Genomic DNA, 6,000 nt, shown 5'->3' with positions numbered 1-6,000 from the left:
ATCCATCAGTCGCTGGATGTCCCTTTTCACAACTTCACAACCCCTCGGGTTAACACTGCAAACATCACAACCATCATGGTCATGCTCACAATCACTTACCAAACAAACATCCTTATGCATCTGCACCAAGGACCGCCGGATAAACCGCACATCAAAAACTTTAAACTCGCCAGGACAACCATCCACCATATTCAAAGAAGAGTTCCCATGGGCAGGCAACGGATTTGCTTTCACATTTGGCACACGGTCCTCGAAGGACAGCATTCCACTCTTCATCAGCTTTTGAACCTCATACTTGAGTGAATAACAATTCTCGATATCATGTCCGGGTGCTCCTTGTTGAAAAGCATAACGGAGCTTAGGCTTATACCACCAAGGAAGTGGTTCTGGAATCTGCGGCAGGTTTCTCGGTTGGATCAGGTTCTTAAGAACCAAGGACGGGTATAATTCTGCATAAGACATAGGAGTCGGATCGAAAGAGACCTTCTTCCTCTCAAAGTTTTGTTGATGATGATTGTTGGTATTGTTGTTGTTGTAGGTGTTTGTTCTTTGTTGCGGTTGTTGTTATTGACGTTGTTGTTGTTGCTGAATTGGTACTGATTGTTGATTAGAAAATACTGAGATAATGGAAGATACTTGATGGTGATTTTGACGGGATGTTGGATTCCTTCTGATCTGAGGCCTTCTCTGCCTCCCACTGCTTATTGAATTCACTTCATTGTCCTTCTTCTTGCTGAAACTACTGCCATACCTCTTGCTTGTCGATGCCTCATCTTTTGACAAACGTCCCTCTCAGACTCCTTCCTCAAGCCTCATCCCCATGTTTACCATTTCGGTAAAGTCATTGGGGGAACTAGCAATCATTTGTTCATAATAAAATGAACTCAGGGTCTTCAGAAAGATTTGTGTCATCTCTTTTTCCTCCAAAGGAGGAGTGATCTAGGCAGCCAATTCCCTCCATCTTTGCGTATACTCTTTAAATGTCTCTTTATCTTTCTGAGACATAGACCTCAGCTGGTGTCTATCAGGCGCCATGTCCACGTTGTACTTGTACTTCTTGACAAAACCCTCTCCCAAGTCATTGAAAGTGTGAATGCTTGCACTATCCAACCCCATATACCAACGGAGCGCAGCACCGATCAGACTGTCCTGGAAATAATTAATCAATAGTTGATCATTATCGGTCTGAGTAGACATCTTGCGAGCATACATCACTAGATGACTTAGCGGACAAGTATTCCCTTTATACTTTTCAAAGTCAGGCACTTTGAACTTCACCGGAATCTTGACGTTGGGCACTAAACACAACTCAGTAACACTCTTTCCAAACAAATCCTTACCTCTTAATATCTTCAATTCCTTGTGCAACTCAAGAAACTGATCATTCATTTCATCCATTTTCTCGTAGACATCCGGACCCTCACACGGCTCGGAGTGATAAATGGTATCCTCTACACGAGGTAAGGTGTGCACAACGGGAGGTGGCACAGACATGATTGGGCTAGATGTCGGCATGGAAGCAAAAGTAGGCGCAAAGCCTTCAGGCATAAAGTTAGATGGCATTCCCCACGGGAATCCAGCTGGCATAGTGGGTGCAAAATGAGCTGTAGCAACAGGCATGGTAGAGGTAGCCACCTCTGAAATAACTGTCCTCGCATGAGGAGTTGTAGGCGTTGGAGAAGATTGACTCTGAGCAGCAAGAACTGACTCCATCATGGCAGTCAAGAGGGCGATCTCGTCCTTCAGCTCTCTATTCTCTTGCTCTAGATGCTCCATAATTCTCAGATGATTGGCGCAGGTATTTGTAGCAGGGTATTCATTACCATTAGAGATATTGACTAAATCCAAGGTAAATCATACAAGTCGAGTCGCCACCACACTTCTATTTATCCAAAGGAATGGTTAGAAAGCGAACAAAAACCTAAAAGTTTTATCGAATCAAAAACTAGTAAAAGAGAGTCAGAGATCTGGGTAAGGGGGTTCGTTATGCAATGGGAAGGTGTTAGGCACCCAAAACATCCTAGGTACTTCTAGGGAGCCCTTTTCATATTTGTTGTAAGGTTGGTATTTTGTGAAAATTTGTTTGTGCAAACATGATTGAAGAGATGAGAAGAGAATATATGAGTTATTTACATTTTTGTGTTTGGATGGATGAATCCATTGCCTACGTACCATCTTAAAAAGATTAGGATCAAAACCTCGTAGTTCGGGGTAAAAATCTCAAAACAAGTGGGTGAATTGGTTAGTCCAAAAGCCTTAAGGTCTTTTGTTATCCAAGGGAGAAAACTCAACCTAAAACCAAAAATCCACCATGTGAGGATAACTTCAACATGCTAGTGAGGGGTTAACCCTATAATAAGCATGGAAGACTCATTGTCCATCACTAAGGATATAGGTGAGTATTACATCTACCACAAAGATAACTCAAACCTAATAGCTAAAGGTTATGAAAAAGTTTTGATTAGAAAGAGTGGCCATTGAAACCACAAGAACACATTTGAATGGGTTATATTCACCAATTAGAAGTATATACAAAGTGATCATAGTTGACTTAAAGGTTCAATTCAGAATAAGTATTATGAAAAGAAGGTTTGAAAATCAAAAGCATAAGGCTTAGGTTTCTAATGTTGAAAACAAGTGTTAGATGTTTGCACAAAAGTTTTGGATTGGGTTAGAGTGGAGAGAAGAAGAAGAAGGGCTAGAGTTCTAAGCAATGCAAAAAGGTGAGGGAAAAGAAACAAAACCACAATGGAGTTCCTCTCTTGAGATCATAGTGATGATCCAAGTAGCTCCCATCCTTTGGAATAAGCAAGCAAGTAAGCATAAACTCAAGCAATCAACAATCAAATGAACTCTTGGAAAGACTCCTCAATGTATCTTGGATCTCTATCTCTTAGAAGCTCATGGTAATGGTTCCTCAATTAAGCTCAAGTTGGAACTCCTAGCACAAAGAAAACACACATCAAAAAGTTCTATAACACAATCAAAGAATGGATGAGAGGGAGTTTAGAATATGGTCCTTTCAATGTTCATCTTCAAGTTTAAGCATTCTAAAGGCTCAATGCCTAGTTGCTCTTTGACTTTTTATAGCACTCTAAAGGCCCAATGCCTAGTTTCTCTTTGACTCCGAATTTGCATAGGGAAGATCCTAAAGTCTAAGTCCATTTTGTCCAATTCTTTGCATTTGGTTCACAACAATCAAAACAAGACACAAGCACAATAGTATATACACAATTATGTGCTTAAGTGAGCAAACGGCAAATGGCATTAACATAAACATGTGCTCAAGTGAGCAAAGGAAAAAGAAAATGAATAATATGTACAAGAATAGTAAATTGCATAAAAGTAAAGTGCAAAAAGTAAATGTTAATTGTTAATGGTTAGTGTTAGTAGTTAGTGTGCCATAAGGCAAATTTAGCGCTATGTTAAGCAATCGTAATTGGACTTATGTAGAAGTCACAACTATCTGAGGCCGGTCAATAATAATGTAGGCAACAACACAAGTTAGAAGTCTTGATTAGTGAAACAAGTTCCAACAACTTGCCATGCCAAAAAGAAGAAGAGAATTGATCTTGTATTGGTTTAAGTCCTTTGCATAATTTAGGAAACAACTTATCCTTAATGCAAAGTCATTCATTTGATCAATTGATCAAGATGAATTAGATTTGAATCAAGGAAGATTAAGCCTCCTTAATCAATGCTAACTTATCAACCTTCAACTCATTGATCAAAAGAGAAAAAGAAGAAGAAGAAGAAAGAGATGAATAATGGAAAAGGAAATGGAAAGAATAAAGTGCATAAGGTGAAATCAAATGTACCAATCCATATGTGTTAACCAAATGACATTGAAAGTCAAAGTCAAACAATGAGAAATCAAAAATGAGATGAAGATTGGAGATCAAACAATAAGCAAAATATTTTTGGCATTTTTAATATTAAATAAACTTGAATTAAAAATAAAAGAAAGGTCAAACTTCAAAATCACTTCAAATCAACCTTGAAAGGTCCAAGTGATTTATCCCAAGTTCAACAAGGTCAAACAAAGTTTGACAAAAAATTTCAGCATTTTTAAAAGTCAGAAACTATTTTTAATCAATTAAAAATGAATAAAAATAACCTAATTGAACTAAAATCTCAAATAAAAATCAAATCAATTAAAAATTGATGAGAATATTTTTCATGGATTCATCATTATTCAAATAGGTTAGGAAAATATTTTTGTATTTTTTGAATATCAAAAACTTTTTAAAATGAATTAAAAATAACCAAAAAAGAGAAAATTCACAAAAAATACCAAATGACAAAATAAAAAATATTAAAAATCAAAATTAGAAACTAGAATTTATTTGGAGAAGAATGCAATTAGTCCCATAATTTTTGGATTTAAAGTGAAGAAGATATGAATTTTTGAAAATAATGGAAATAAATGAAATAAAAATCAGTAAATAAGAAATTCAAAAAAAACAAGGAGCGTTAGATCTGAGCTCATTAATTGAGCTGGCAGATCATACGCTCCAGAAGCGCGTTTCCACCATAGGCCAAAGTCCACGCGTAACACAAGGACTTAAAATAAGTCATAACAAGCGAAGGCCAGGATTAGATCTGGGAAACTCAATCCAACGGTCCAGATTCAAACTGGAAACGAGACGGTGGCCAGCGCCACCGTCTTCTCCGGTGAGCTTGTGTTTTCTGGCCAAAATTGCAGACAACCAAAACTTAATCAAAATACATGATCTATACATCATTGGAAAGCTGGGATGATGTACATCATCCCTGTATCACTCAATTCCACTCTAGATCTCTATATTGAGAGAAATCAGAGATGGAAATTCTGTGATGTTCAAGTGAACTTCATGGATTTCAATAATTGAGCATACAAAACAATTGCCTCTATGAAGAGGACTTCAGCCAACACAAAATCCAAGCAAATAGATCAATAATTGGTGAGTTTCAAAGAAAAAACCAGTTGAAGAGCAACCTTGGATTCTGGAGATTTGATCTTGCTTCCTTGCTTCCTTTGGCCAAACAGAAGATCAATGGACTAAAGGATGAAGGTCTAGGAGCTTTAGATCCAAAGATTCAACCAGATGTAGTTGAATTTTAGATCTGAAAAAAATGAAGAAAAGTGAAATATCTCCTTTGGTGAGAGGTTAGGTTTTTAGTTCAGCAGCATTTCAGGTTGATTCATGGATGAAATTTGAATGGAATGGAGCTCTTATTTATAGATGGAATGGCAAGGTAAGTGTGATTCAATCCGTGTGCATGGAATTAGATATTCATTGCATGGGCTTGCATGATTCAACATAACATTTGAAGTAGACATCTTAAGCTTTCCAATGCATTTGATCCCACCTCAAAATCATAAAAAATGAATGAGTTATGTCCTTGGGAAGTTGACCCAGAATTAGGGTTTCAGTCAAAATGACCTATAATGTATTGGAATGGGAGATGACCTTCCAAGCTTAAAATCAATTTTTGATGAACATGAAAGTTGTTCATATTGTCCTTAAGAACATTTTTTCTTTTGGGATCATCTCCATTTGACCAACACATAAAAAGTTAGGTGTCAGTGCATTTCAAAATAGTCAGATGAATTGACTGATCAACTTCTCAAGTCCACAACTCATATCTTGATGAATGGATGATTGAGGACACTCAAATAAGTTCAAAAATGCATGAAATGATGAATTAAAGAACTTCCCTTGATTGTATTTGACCATGGGATGAGGTTGCTTCAAGAGTAAGGCATTGTGGTGCACATATGAATTAAGGTTTCTTTGGGGAACAAACCTCAAACCTTTTGACTTGCTTTGATCAAAATGATGAATTGAGATGCTAGGGAGGCATATTTGATGGATGAGAGCTTTGGGAACCATTACCATGCTTGCTATCATCTTCTCTTGGCCATATCTCTGCACAAAGGATCTCCTTGAAGCTTTTGACCTTGTGATTGCTCAAGCTACAAGCAAAAGATGTTAGTGACATATTTTTGTGCTTTTG

This window comes from Lathyrus oleraceus, chromosome 1 (assembly GCF_024323335.1).
Source record: "Lathyrus oleraceus cultivar Zhongwan6 chromosome 1, CAAS_Psat_ZW6_1.0, whole genome shotgun sequence".
NCBI lineage: Eukaryota > Viridiplantae > Streptophyta > Magnoliopsida > Fabales > Fabaceae > Lathyrus > Lathyrus oleraceus.
The sequence above is the reverse complement of the archived record's forward strand: the minus strand, read 5'-3'. Positions refer to the sequence as shown.